The sequence below is a fragment of the Neovison vison genome, chromosome 1 (genome assembly GCF_020171115.1).
Source record: "Neovison vison isolate M4711 chromosome 1, ASM_NN_V1, whole genome shotgun sequence".
Classification (NCBI taxonomy): Eukaryota; Metazoa; Chordata; class Mammalia; order Carnivora; family Mustelidae; genus Neogale; species Neogale vison.
The window spans coordinates 284,786,678-284,801,151 of record NC_058091.1 but is presented as its reverse complement, the minus strand read 5'-3'; positions in this window follow the sequence as shown (position 1 = coordinate 284,801,151).

Below are 14,474 nucleotides of genomic sequence, written 5' to 3'. Positions count from 1 at the left end.
CTCCCTGCCAAGCAGAGAAGCCCGATGCGGGGCTTGATCCTGGGACCCCGAGACCATGATCTGAGCCGAAGGCAGAGGCTTTAACCCACTGAGCCACCCAGGCGCCCCGTGTATGTTTTATATTTAAAGTATTTGTAGGGATGCCCATGTGGCTCAGTTGTTAAGTGGCTGCCTTTGGCTCAGGGCTCGATCCCAGGGTCTTGGAATCCCAAGACCCAAGACCCAAAACTTGGGATTCCAAGACCCTGGGATCAAGCCCCGCTTCAGGCTCTTTGCTTACCAGGAAGCCTGCTTCTCCCTCTCCTACTCCCCCTGCTTGTGTTTCCTCTTTCACTGTGTCTCCCTCTGTCAAATAATAAATAAATAAATATATAAATGAAATAAAAGCTTGTAATAGTTAAGGTAATTTGGTTTATTAAAGATCTGATATCCTCATGATTTCAACTTAAAATGCATAATTGAATTTTTGATTTTAGAGTTACAAAGCTTGTAGAAAGTATTGCAATGTTTAAGAGAACTTAAGATTCACAAAATTTGCAATTTTACTTTATTAGGTTCATTTACAATATAGGTTCATCCTAAACATTTGGGTAAGATCTGCCAGTTACAAGCATAAGTAAAAGGAATATAATAAATTTAAAATATTCAAATGAAGTTTAATTAAGCTTGCAAATGATGCCAAATATTAATAAAAGACCACTTAAAGGTTAATACTAAAATTCACTAGATGTAGAAATAAAATAATAAGATTTGTAATTTGAATTAAGATCTCTGTTTTTTTAATTTAACACTTTTATAAAATTAATACTAATTTTAAGTACTAAAATAGCCCCACGTTGTCTTTTCGGGTTAGAAATTTTTTTGCCTTCAAGGATGCCAAGGGAAAAAGATCATATTGATAAATAGATGAAAAATGATTATTAAAAAGGAGTAACTAATTTCTGAGAACATGCTCATACTCCAATAGGCATCCTTTATTTATGCATGTCTTAAACAATTATACTGAGTAGTTAGAGGGTGTTAAATCTAAAGTCATTGTAAGGATAAAGAGAGAAAGAACTGTGCATGTAGATTTTTATCTATATCTTTCCAAGAGAAAAAGCCTAATACCTAGTGTATTACTATCGAATTTTCAATGTATAACAGGAGTTTCTCAATGAGAATAATCTTTTTGTGCTTAAATTTTTGAAATGAGAAATACTTGGTGATATTTTTAGAAATGTTTTTCTAAATCCATCTTTAAGATTCATTCCTGGAGGACAGAACTTGCTGGATTCTTTGTCACTAACAGATTCTGTATCAGCCTGGGTCTTGGCAATACATAGATGGTACATTCAGTTTGGAGACTTGGAGGAACATCTCATAAAGAGACTATTTACAAAAGACTGGACAAGATGTAAAAACAGGGCAAGAGAGCACGGCACCCTGGATCTAGTCAAAGTGTGAGGTACATTGCCACCCCAAGATCCGAAGGGAGAGAGGGGGCAGTGCTCTCCCCAACCAGAATTGCTGTGTGGGAAGGGTCTTGGGTCTGGTGGTTGAGGGAGACAGCGGCCTGCAGTGACCCACAGGGAGCTGCCCCAGGGAATAAATAGCTAAATAAATAAATAATAAATAGTGCATTCCCTTGGCTAAAGCCAACCAGAAACCAGAGAACAAGGAGCTCACCTAGGTGGTTCTTGTTGATCAGGCTTCGGGTTCAAAGTAGGGTGGAGAGGTGAATCTTGACTGGCAAACAGATGGCACTTAGCAGATTTCTCCCTTCCCATTGCATTCTTCCTTCCCTTTTTTCTCCTTTCTTCCTTCCCTTGTGTTTATTTCTTGAGCATATATTATGCGTGAGGCAGTGCAGTAGGAACTGAGAAGATATGAAAAAAGAATGAGAAATCCTGCTGCAGTTGTGAGATCCTATAAATCTGTTTCCTCTTTATTATAAATCTATAAGCCTATTATATACAGTTTCAAAAATGCAGAAATAGACAAAGAAGAAAGGAACATAAAAATAGTCTGTAATCTCATAACTCAGAGTAACCAAGTAACCGGCAATGTAGTCCTCTAACTCACTAATAACATTTTCATATATTTTTTTCTGTGTAAATATATTTACAGGCAGCCCTCAGTTACATATTTGAGTCTGTATCAGGATTGAATGTGGCAAAATTAAATAGTGTTGGGGCAGGTAGTATAAACAGCATAAAATACTAGTTTTCCAGATATCTTAAGAAAGTCTGAATTCAAGGCATGAAATACAGTTTAAGGGCATCTTTATATAATGCACAAGTTCAATTGCTTTTAGTTAAACATGCAAAAACTCAGAACTACTTGTTTTAGGTGTGTTATTTACTAAATTGAGAGCGTTCAATTTGTACCTGAATTCTTTGTTGTTGTTGTTAGCAAATTTAGGAGTCTATCCAATGACTTATTTTTTCTTAAACACCTTAAATCAATTTATATTTTGTATAAGAAACCAAATAAAGATTACTTTTTTTTTAAACATTGAAAAAAGTGTATTCTTTGTTGAGATGCTTGAAAGGAGTATATTCCAGTGGGATACAAAGACACCATAGGGAAAAAGTCGCCTTATAAATCATACTAGCATCATAAATCTAGGTTTTACCTACATGCATAGTGACCTTCTGCATTTCCTTATGTCTTAGAACTTTTTTGATAGTCCTCCTCATGTGTAAGGTATAGCTCTCTTCTTATTTGCCCTTTGGAGGTCCATGTAAGCATAGTATCTTGGGGAGGATAAACATGACACTGACTAAAAGGATTCAGAAATCCGGTTTAATGGGTGGCCTTAAGTGGTAATTGGCTAAGGGTAGTTTTTAGTGTTGGTTAGGGTAAAGGCTGAGATGCTATAGCAAAGAGAAGGCAAAAATCTCATGGCTTAACTAATATGGGAGCTCATTTTTCCTTCATGTAACAATTCAGTAAGTCTAAACTGGTAGAACATCTCTTCTCATTAGGGTTAATCAAGAACTAAGTTCCTTCCATCTTGTTTTTCCATCTCTCTGGACATTGTCCTTTTCTGCACAAAGCCACCCTCTCATTTCCTTGATGCAATTTATAGAATGTGAGAAAAGCCAAATTCCAGAGAGACCAGCCTGACTTTAGTTAGGAATGATCTGGAAACTGCATATATCTTTCAATCACACTCCGTGGTTCAAACTTGGTCATCTGACCACACGTAGCTGTAAATGAGGTTGGGAAGTGTCGTCACCAGAGCAGTGGCCACACATGCAGGAAAGAGAGAAGCAGCATTTTGCCAAAATATCATAGATTGTCAGGAATATCAGAGAGAGACCAGGAAGAGGAAGACAAAGTCACTAGATAGAACCCTAAAACACATCATATGTTCATTCCTACCACTTTAATCATAATTTTTTGTTATTTATAGGATGCATAATTTTAGTGACAGGAAGGGGCAATATTTACCCACATTGATGGGAGGATTTTGAATGCAGAAATAGACAAGAAAGGAAGAGAAGATTTTATTTTACGTACTTTTTATTTAAATAAAATAATTATTCTATAATAGAAATACAGACTGTTTAATGCAAGATATCAACATTCTTCACATCCTCTTGGCAAGTTTCCTTAAATTCTGAAACCGTGAGTGTATAATCTGAGCTCGCACAAAAATCCCCTGAGACGGTTGTTAAAATTGCATATTATTAGGGTTCTCCTTAGAGATTGATTTAGTAAGTCTGGAGTAAGCCTCAGGAATGGCCTCTTTGCAGGGACTACCACTGATGCAGAAGATCCTGGGGCCACATTCTGAAAACCCAGATCCAGCCTGGGCTGCAAACCTGTTTTCTGGTGCTCAGAGAAAAGAAATTTTCATCTGGACCAGGAATTCAGTCTGAAATGATTTCCCTTCATTATCATTCTCATTACATTCATTTTTCATCTCCTGTTGGAAAATTGGGCCCTAAAAAGCTGATTTAATGAGGCAATAATGAGGTAAAAAGTTTTAGACGTTTAAGATCAGGACTGTTCTGTTCTACCTATAGGTTTCCATACCTAGAAACTTCCCATTTTGTTTGCAAGTTTTGTACCTGATTAAATTTAAAACACATCCTTTTATTTTTCAAAATGTGCTTCTTTCTCTTTGCTCTATGGCTAGGACTTGATTTTTTTTCCCCTCAAGCCTCAGCCGTTTCTTCCTCTTTCCCAGTGTCACCGGTTTATATCACATTATTCTTTCACTAATGGCAGAGTGACTTTGCTAGAGATTAATGCAGATGATTTTTGGCTTGGGTCTTGATTTGACCGTTTCGTGTCTCTAGGCCTCGCAGACCAGATAAACGTCTCTGGGTTGGCCAAAGCAGAGAGAAAGGAGAATAGAGCAAGATACTGAGATGTTGTGTCTGCTCTCCAGATGGGCCTTGTCTCCTATCCCTGGTCCTTGGTAAATATCCCAGGCCCACTTCTGGACCGTAGGGGGAGCAATACAACCCAAACAGATTTGAGTACTGTGGGCCTTTAATGTCTGTCCCACTTCCCATGATTGGATTGGGTTAAGGAATGAGGTAAGAGAGGAGTAAATACTATTAATGAAAAACAATATTAATTAGTCCTTCAAACATCATCCCCTCCAGACAGAAATCCGGGTAATGGGGACAGAATGCCAGGGGAGGAAGGGCAGCACTTAGGCAGCCAGAGGATCAGTGATGTGCAAAGAGGAGGGCTGGACAGAGAAGAGCCAAGATGGGTGTGGAGGACGCCCTGGCCGGGTGTGTGGCAAGAGGACAGCACAGCTGCCTTGAGCATTTTATCAAATCAGGGCCCATTTCCTTGCTTTGAGACTAGACTTATTTTTGATGCTTTTAAGATAAGGAATGAGATGAAAATTTCCGAAAAGAAGAGGAAGACTTGCCAGAGGGGTCAAAGGGTTATTAGGCCACCTCTTGACTCTGCCCCAATGGTATGTAAAACTAGACAAATAATTGCCCATAGAGTCTCAGTCCTGGGCAGCCCTGGCCTGTGCTGCTCAGTTCCCCTTTCACCTCGGATCCTGCTGGGCTGCCTTGAGAATCCACTGGGGCATTCCGGAAACCACACCCGGGTAGGCTGCCTGGCAGTGACTCAGCATGGTGGAGGGTACTACAGCTGGGGCTGGAGAAGGGTCCTCCCCACGCAGGGGGACTCCAGCCTGCTGCCTCTGCTCTGGGCTCTGTACTGGCCTGGCTGACACCTTCTCTGAGCGGCAGGGTGGTCTGATGCTCACACCCCCACGTACGCTCCCCCTGCTTCCCCCCTCTGCCCCCTCCCCCCACCCCCCACCGCAGTCCTTCTCCCTCTTCTCTTTGGCTTGCAGGTGTCAGACCCGCATGGCCATGGGAGGTCCTTCCCGCCCACTCCTGCTCCCTTCTCTCTTTGGCTTCACAGACTTTCCTTGCACTTGAATCTATCTTAGCATTTGCCTCACGAAGGACTTGAACTGGCTGGCACAAGTTCTCTATGAAAAATGTTTCTTCTTTTTTCCAAATGTCTGTGCATTCTTGGACACACCTACTCCTCTCCCAACCCTTCAGAAACCCAGTGGGCGAAGGTTGTCTATGGTGCAGAGAGACGACTTCAAAGAGGGAGAAATTTGTTGAGTCATTTTAATTATCTCTTTTAGGCTGGACATTCATTTTGAACATGGAGGGTGGTTTTTTTTTTTTTCTAACAAGATCTTGGCACGAATTGCATATTTCAGCTGCGCCCTGTCTTTAAGCATTCTTTTTTGCTTCAAGATAACAAAAAAATCATTCACAATTTGCTCTTCTCTTGAAGCCCATAAGAAAGAAGAAAACAATCATAATATGGTGAGTGCCAGGATATCGCTTCAGGTCCCTTGGGTCTCTTACAACTTGGGCTCACGGGGTCAACTACCTCAAAAGATCAGTAGGCTCGGAACTGAGCCACGTGCCCTTGCCTTGTGTACTTGTGGTCGGTTCAGTTTTGGGAAGATGAAGGCACAGAAGCCAAGCTGAGCTTCAAGATGAGCTTCAAGATGGTAACGGGAAGCCAAGACGTGGACACTTCAAGAAATTTGATCAAGAAGGAGAGTACTTTACTTATTTGGTCAAGAGAGGCTTTTCTGGGGTGCCTGGGTGGCTCAGTGGGTTATTGCCTTTGGCTCAGGTCATGATCTTGGGGTCCTGGGATCCAGCCTGACATCAGGCCCTGTGCTCAGGGCTGAGTCTGCTTCTCCCTCTGCCTCTGCCCTTCCCCTGCCCTCCCCACCACCCTGCCTTGTGCTCTCTCTCTCTCAAATAAAAAAAAAACTTTTTAAGAACAAGAAAGGCTTTTCTTTTTATTGTCCTCCTCCCTCCCCCTCCCTTTTCCCATCCTTCCTTTTCCTTTTCCTCTTTATTTTTCTTCTGATCCACTTTCCTGTCTTCTTAAAAACAAACAAACAAACAAACCAAAAAAAACCCCAGAAACAAAAAACAAGGTAACGTAATATTTGGAAAAAATTTCAAGCACTGTGGGAATATATATTGTTCAAAATTCCTCGTAATTCCACCCCTGGAAAGCAAGTATTTTCAATATTGTTTGCATATCAGCATCATCTAGGGAGATATTTGGACCTGATGTCAAGCCCACAGTACCTGTGAATGACATGACACCCAGATAGGAGCATTCTTTACGTTCTCAAGGTGGCTCCCCTACACAGCCCCGGTTGAGCACCACTGTTCTAGGACTTTGCCACTCAAAGTGTGGTCTGTGGACTAGTGACATGAGCGTCATCATCCAACAGAATCTCAGCTCTGCACCCCCAGTCTACCTATGGAGGTCTAACCTGCACTTCAGCAGGATCCCTTGATATTTCTTATGCACCATAAAAATAGACAAACCCTTTCTATAGACAAATCACTAAAAGCAAGAAGGAAGACTTTTTTTTTTAAGGTGGCATGGACTCATGCTTATAGACTGAGAGGAAAAAGAGATAAAGGGGAAAAAATAGAAAGTATAAAAGAGAATGTCAGAACTGGGCGGGGAGTGGGGGGCCCTGTCCCAGAAGGGCTGGGAGGGTTGGAACTGACAGCCTGTCGAGAAAATGAACTTTAAAGAGGAAAGGGAATGTGTCATCTTACGACACAGGAAGGAAGTATGATAGACTGACAAGCAGATCTGAGGGTGGGCCGGCAGCTGCCTCCTGATAGCCTTTGTTTTCTGCTTTCCTCAGGGAAGTAAGAGGAGAGGTCATCTGCTGAAACTGAAGGGAGCAAAGAGGACTAATGGCTACTGAACACCCACTATGTGTCATACAGTATTGCTTTTTTTTTTTTTTTTAAGATTTTATTTATTTATTTGACAGATAGAGATCACAAGTAGGCAGAGAGGCAGGCAGGGAGAGAGAGAGAGAGAGGAGGAAGCAGGCTCCCCGCTGAGCAGAGAGCCCATGCGGGGCTCGATTCCAGGACCCTGAGATCATGACCTGACCCGAAGGCAGAGACTTTAACCCACTGAGCCACCCAGGCGCCCCGCCTTTTTTTTTTTTTTTTTTTTTAAAGAATTATTTATTTATTTGAGGGGAGGAAGGGGCAGAGGAAGAAGGGAAGAGAATCTTGGGCAGACTCACCACTGACTCTCTCCACCCTGAGATCATGACCTGAGACAAAATCAAGAGTCAGTTGCTTAACCAACTGAGTCACTCCTTATACAGGTGCCCCTCATATAGATTTTTTTACATACAAAAATCACGTGTAATACTTCCAAAAGCCCTATGACAATTCTGTTATACAGATGGGGACATTGCTGCTCAGTCTCTAAACACCTATCCTGAGGTTCCTTCTCCATGTCTTCACTCCTTTGGTGACATGACAGAGTCTCCTGACTGTAAATGTTATCCACGTAAGCCCAACTCCCTGATGGGTGCTACACCCCACCCCACCCCCGTGGTTGACTTGACTTTTCTAAAATGGCGCCTGCCTGGCAAGAATCCCAAACTGGGTAAAAGAGAACTCATCCCAGAGCTGCACTCCACCGGGACATCATAACAAAGCTGAAAAACCAGGACTTCTGGAAGTGCATCATCCCTCCCTCCTCCCATCCCAAGTCACCAAGGAGTCTTGTCAACTTGATCTCCCTAGTATTCTGAGTCTTCTAAAAGAAGTCTTTAAAAGCAAATCCAATATATAGGATTGTCACTCCATCATAAATATGTCAGTAGATATGTCTCATGGAGAAGGATTTTCAAAAGTACTAGAAACAGAATGCTGATTGCGTTCTTAGTGCCCCGGTGTGCTGTCCACATTTATAAATTTTATCTCATTTAGCTTTCACAATGTTTTGTTTTGTTTTTTGAGGGGGGGGCATTGCTAGATGATTTTACTTACAAAGAAAATGGAGATTTAGAGAGTAAGGGACTTGCCCAGAGGGCTGCCATTTGAAGTGGGAGTCCTTCAATTCCCTGTTGGGTGTCCTTCCCCACCAGCCTCTGTGCCTCTCTGAGGGTTTCTGTCCTCATCCCTTAGTGCCTTGCATCTTGTGATCTTGCACTGTAAGAAAAGAGAAAACAAAAAAGGAACAATCCATATATTTTCATCACTGGAAAAAAAAAAACCATTATATTTTCAGATTTTCCTCCTTAAATATTTTCTCTCCAAAATTGAGGGAGAACATCATTGTGCTGCCATCTTCTGGATCTTTTGAAGGCTAACAAATCAAGAATACAGAAAATTTAAAACCAGTTCTGTCCTGCTCTTTCTAATCTAGGGCTGACATCTTAAACTTTGTACAATTAAAATTATTTCTTTAGTTAATTGGAAAATTCTTGAAAAACTAGGGAGGCTAAAGAGGTCAGTTATTTTTCTTTATAGGGGAAGAAGACAAACATATACAGTAAAATTGACAAGTAATTCAGCAGCCACTTTTTGGCCATTGATTTCAACAATAATTTTTAGGATTAATGTTAATAGAGGTGGTGGGTAAAAAGGCTAGTCCATTGCTGGTGGGAGTATAAATTATTACAGAAAGGCAATTTGACTACATATATAAGAAATAAAAATAAAACACGTGTAACTCTTGGCCCAGCAATTTTACCTTATGAATTAATCCTACATATATTCTTATAGATGTATGCAAAGATATATATGTGAAGAATGTACGATCTCACACTGTTTATAAAGGACTAGAAAAACCCAGAATACTTAAGGAAATGTGGTACCACCCCTGTGTAATGTAATTCTGTGGTGTTAGTTGAAAATAGTGTTGTAGTTCTGAATATGCTAAAAATAATAACTGATATTGTAAGAGGTTTTTTAAGAAATATTTTGACCCAGAACTGGAAGATACTATGCAAAAGAAGTATTCCTTCCTTTTTTTTTTTTTAACCAGCAGATATTTTTGTAGTAGAATCTACATTTGTATTTTTGTCACTAAAAAAATGATACCCTCAGATTTTTAAGAATGAGGCAATAAAGTATAATGAAAGTTCATAATCTGATACTATAAATAAGATAAAAACAATTTGAGCGTAAGTTACACTGTGTGGTTTCTACCAAGAAAATTTTAAACTAACAGGAAGAAAACCTTGGTGCTCTGTGAAATCTGTACCATGAGGTTAAATTTAGAGTGCAATGTCTTTTTTACTTACTCATTATTTAATAATAAAATATTCAATAATTAGAGCAATCATGACTGATATTTATTGAGTCTTTGCTATGTGCCGAGTGCTGCTCTAAGTGCTTACCATGGGAGATATCAGCTGACCCCTCCAGGACTCTGGAAAGACCATGTAAAGATAATGTTCCTTCCTATTTAATAAAGTTGAGAGTAAGGAAAGCTGAGTCACTTGCGAAGATCACACAGCCAGCGGATGATCAAATCAGGAACTGGGTCCAAATACTCTGAATTCCAATGCAGTGCTCTTTCTATTATACCCAAAAGGGTCAAAGGGGAAAAAATCGATGCAAATGTCTGTACTGAAATGCTTGGTAACGTATAAGATGTGCTAAGCACGCTGCCGGGCTCATCGTAAGTACTCACAAAATACTGACCATAATTCTTGTTGTTGTGATTATTATGCTGAGAGGAAATAATGCTAGGTATTTTTCTGAATGACATTGACAAGCATCACTCCCCCACAACTCTTCTACTGAAAATTCTCAATTGCACTGCAGTATTTTCATACTAGAATGGAGCATAAGACCCATGAGGGAGGTGTTTGGTCTGTTCTGTTTACTGACACACCTTGGTGCCTGGGTCACAGCTCACATACAAATGCTCAAATTTGATGTAAATATTTAACAATGTAAATATTTAGCGAATAGATTGGGAAACTGTAAGCTTTTCTTGTTCTTCTTTTCTTTGACTGTGACATCGTTGGCTGACTATTGGTCTGCCATTCTGTATAATTTGTATGTTTTAGAGTAATGCTTCTCAAGTCTTAGTGGTTATGAAACTTCCTTGAGACTGGGGTAGGATCTCTTCCAGGAAGCTGCACATACTTTTGCTGGTATCTCCTTGGCCAGAGGTTAGCATCATGTCCTCACCTACCTGCAAGGGAGATTATAAAATGTAGTCTTCACTCCACACCCTCATGAGCCCAGTTAAACATCAGAGCTCCATTACTACATAAAAGGGGAGAATAAACATAAGGGGACCAAAAACACTGCGGGACCCATTTACTGAATGGCATTAGGTGAAAGTTTTCTGTGTATAGTTTGCTACTCTTATAATTTCTATTTAGTGTTCCAAAGGTTGGTATTTTGTAACTTACTTACTGGTTTTAATATGTTCCCTAGCATATCCGTAGGCTGGGGAGGTGAAGTTTAATGGAAGAGTAAGCAGGGTGGGGTGGGGCTAGAATGGCTCAGTTGGTTAAGCCCCTGATGCTTGATATCAGCTTAGGTCATGATAATCAGGGTTGTGAGATCCAGACCCAGCTCAGGCTCTCTGTTGAGTGGAACCTACTTAAGATTTTTTTCTCCCTTTCCCTCTGCTCCTCCCCCCACCCAGACACAAAAGAAAGGAAACTAAGATTTATGTCTGGCAATATGCCAGGTACCTGACTGGAGGCTTTCATATATATTTTCTCATTTGGACAAGGCAAGAGAGATAAGCAGAAAGAATTATTTCACCCAGGGCCAATCATCAGCAAAATGGGTAAGAAAGGCAGGCTTGCTTTCATAATTCAGGTTTTCTCTTTCAATAGGTCTTTTCTAAAATGCGTTCTTCTTCTTCTTTTTTTTTTTTTTTTAAAGATTTTACGTATTCATTTGACAGAGAGAGAGGAAAAGAACACACAATTGGGGGGAACAGCAGAGGGAGAGGGAGAAGCAGGCTCTCAGCTGAGTAGGGAGTCCGACTCGGGGCTCAACCCCAGGACCTTGGGACTACAACGCGAGCCGAAGGCAGACACTTTATGTACTGGGCCACCCAGGCATCCCTAAAATGTGTTCTATGTGTCTATTATTTTACAGCAAAATATCCAACATAGAATGCAACTGAAAATACTCTGTTGTGCAAAATGGTATGTATGACTTAAGTGCAAATGGAAAAGTCATTTGTCCAAATAAATACTTAAGATATAATCTGAGGTCTTATAAAATAGTCTCTCAAATAGATGGCTCCCAAATCTGATTGGCTGATCTGCCTTATCTCTGGACCCCCAAACAACAATTGTTCTTCCCCTGCTCAAATGGAAAAAATAAAAATGTGGGAGAATCTGGGCCAGTGGTTAGGTGTGATCACCTGGTTCCTTTTCCTAAGTTTTCCCTTCCACCATAAAAATATGAGCTAACTTGGGTAAAAGACAGCAGAATTTTCTCAGAGCAGAGTGGTTCATGGGGTAAGTATGGTGAGTGTTCTACACAAATCCCTGGGTTCCTATTTCTAGCGAGACTGCTAGATGACTTTCTTCAATTTATTATACAGGACAAGCACAAGGGCTCTGTGATACTGTGATCCGTAGTAAGAAATTTATATTTGGTCTTCTTCCCCTTTCTGGCACGGAGATCCTATAACTCTTGGAATTCCCTGTGATGAAAGCCATAAAGCTATGTCTTGTTATGTCAATGCAGTGACTTTTAGAGGACACCTAAGGGTCAGGGCTGATTGCCCGGGGAACCAACCAACCATGTGATTAGAGGGTTGGAACTGTCAGTCCCACCCCCGGAACCTCTAGGGAGGAGAGTGGGACTGGAGTTTGGATCCATGGCCAGTAATTTAATCAGTCATGACTATGTAATGAAGTCTTTATAAAAAACCAAAAGGACCAGGTTTGGAGAGCTTTCTGGTTGGTTTATAGGCGGAGGTGCTGGAAGAGAGCATAGAAGCTCTCATCCTTTGCTCAGGCCTTATCCTGGGTATCTCTTCTATCTGGCTCTTCTGGAGTTATATCTGCTTTTATGATACACTGGTGATCTGGTAAGTAAGATGTTTCTCTGAGTTCTGTAAGCTGTGCTAGCAAATTAACTGAACCTGAGTAGGGGGGTTATTCATACCTTTAACTTATAACCAGTCAGTCATAAGTATAGGGAACAACCTGGACTTGAGCTTGGCGTCCCGGGGTGGAGGGGGGTCATTGGAACTTCCAATTTGTAGTCAGTTGGTGGGAATGCAGACAACAGCCAGGGTTCGCAACGGGAAGCTAAAGTGGGGTGGGCATGGGAGCAGTCTTGTAGGACCAAGCCTTCAACCTGTGGAATCTGGTGCGATCACCCAGTAGACAACGTCAGAATTGAGTTGAATCCATGGACAACTTACTTGTGTTCTAGAACTGCTTGGTGTTGTATGGAAAGACTCCCCCAGCCCTATTTTCAAACTGAGTCTCAGAACACTGGAAGGGGTTCCATCCAGCCCTTGAGAACGTTGGATCACGCACCCGGAGAAAGGCCCTTCCACCGGCCTGTTTGGAAATGGTCCTCCAGCATTCGAGGTGCCAGTACATGTGATGTCAGCGCCTTTGTGCCCACGGTGCCAAGTCAGCCACTGGCTCACAGCAGCGCAGGGGTAGGAAACTGCCTTGGATTTTCAATTCTGCCTGCATGGTAGATTTTCTAACATCAGCTGCCAAGTGGGTTCTGGGAAAATCTGCTGGGTAGATGAAAGAGAGTGAAGCGGTCATAGCTGTTCGGCGAGAGAACCCATTACCAGCAAAATCCCTCTAATGTTGCGTGGGCTTGCTTCGTCTTCCTGAGAACACCTGCTCGTAGTTACCCTAAAAAGCAAAGAGAAGGGCTGAAGCAAGAAATATCTGTTGGCACTTGCCGTGGTGGCCTTCTAGAAGGAGGATACCTCTTGTCCTTTGGGAAGACGGAACATGTCATCCACCGTGCCTGTCGGCTCACACGTGGCAATCGCCTTAGCAGCTGCACCCACTCCCTCCGCCTCGGCAGTCGTGGAGACGGCAGTGGTGATGCTGTCAAGAAGTAGGTGACGTGTTGAGTCACTGCACAGAAGGGGCTGGAGGGAGAGCTGAGGCCGGAGCGAGCTTTGAGAGCCAGGAGGGCTGGCGTCACTGGCTCAGCCCTGCCACCGCCCGCGCTGAAACGCTACCACGTTGCTTAATTTCTTATGTCTTTTCCTTGCCTTTCTTTTTTCTTTTCCCTTTCAAGTAGGGCACTTCAGTGGCCCAGGCTGGAGAAGGATTATTTGAAGCAAAGATTAAATAGTTAAAGCTAAATTTAAGGCCTCATGACAGATCAGTATTTGGATAAAAGATATCTGGAAAATAGACCCAGAATAAGTGCGTGAAAATCGGCATGGGGATTTTTTTCGTTGAAAAGAGAAGCGACCAAAACGGCAAAAGAGGCTGGGGCGCCTGGAAAAGCCTTTGCAACGCGCTAGTGTTGCTGTTAACTCAGGAGAAACACTGCTTTACTGTATCGAATCTACCCTAGAAGCCTCAGGCTCCACAGCTACTTCCATCACCTGGGAGCGAAATTCATCAGTGGCATTCTTTCCCTTATGTTTTTGAAGGCTGCTCTCATATGGAATAGAAAATGCTTTAGAAATCAATTTTATTAATGGGCACCACCATATTTTTTATAATCTTACTGAAGGGACTTACGGTGAACAGCGGGTCAATTTTATCTCTCTCTTTTTTTTCCCCCAACCAAAAGGGCACATCACTTAGCAGAATACTCAGTGGTTATGAGAGTGAAAACTAGTTGCCCAGCGTAAAGTGCGGGCAACATACTGAATTAGAAAGTATAATATGCTTTCCTTTTTATTTTATTTAAAAATTTTTTAAAATTATTATTTTTAATGTTTTAAAACTTATTTTCAGCGTAACAGTATTCATTGTTTTTGCACCACACCCAGTGCTCCATGTAATCTGTGCCCTCTCTAATACCCACCACCTGGTTCCCTCAACCTCCCACCCCCCACCCCTTCAAAACCCTCAGATTGTTTTTCAGAGTCCATAGTCTCTCATGGTTCACCTCCCATTCCAATTTCCCTCAACTCCCTTCTCCTCTCCATCTCCCCTTGTCCTCCATGCTATTTGTTATGCTCCACAAATAAGTGAA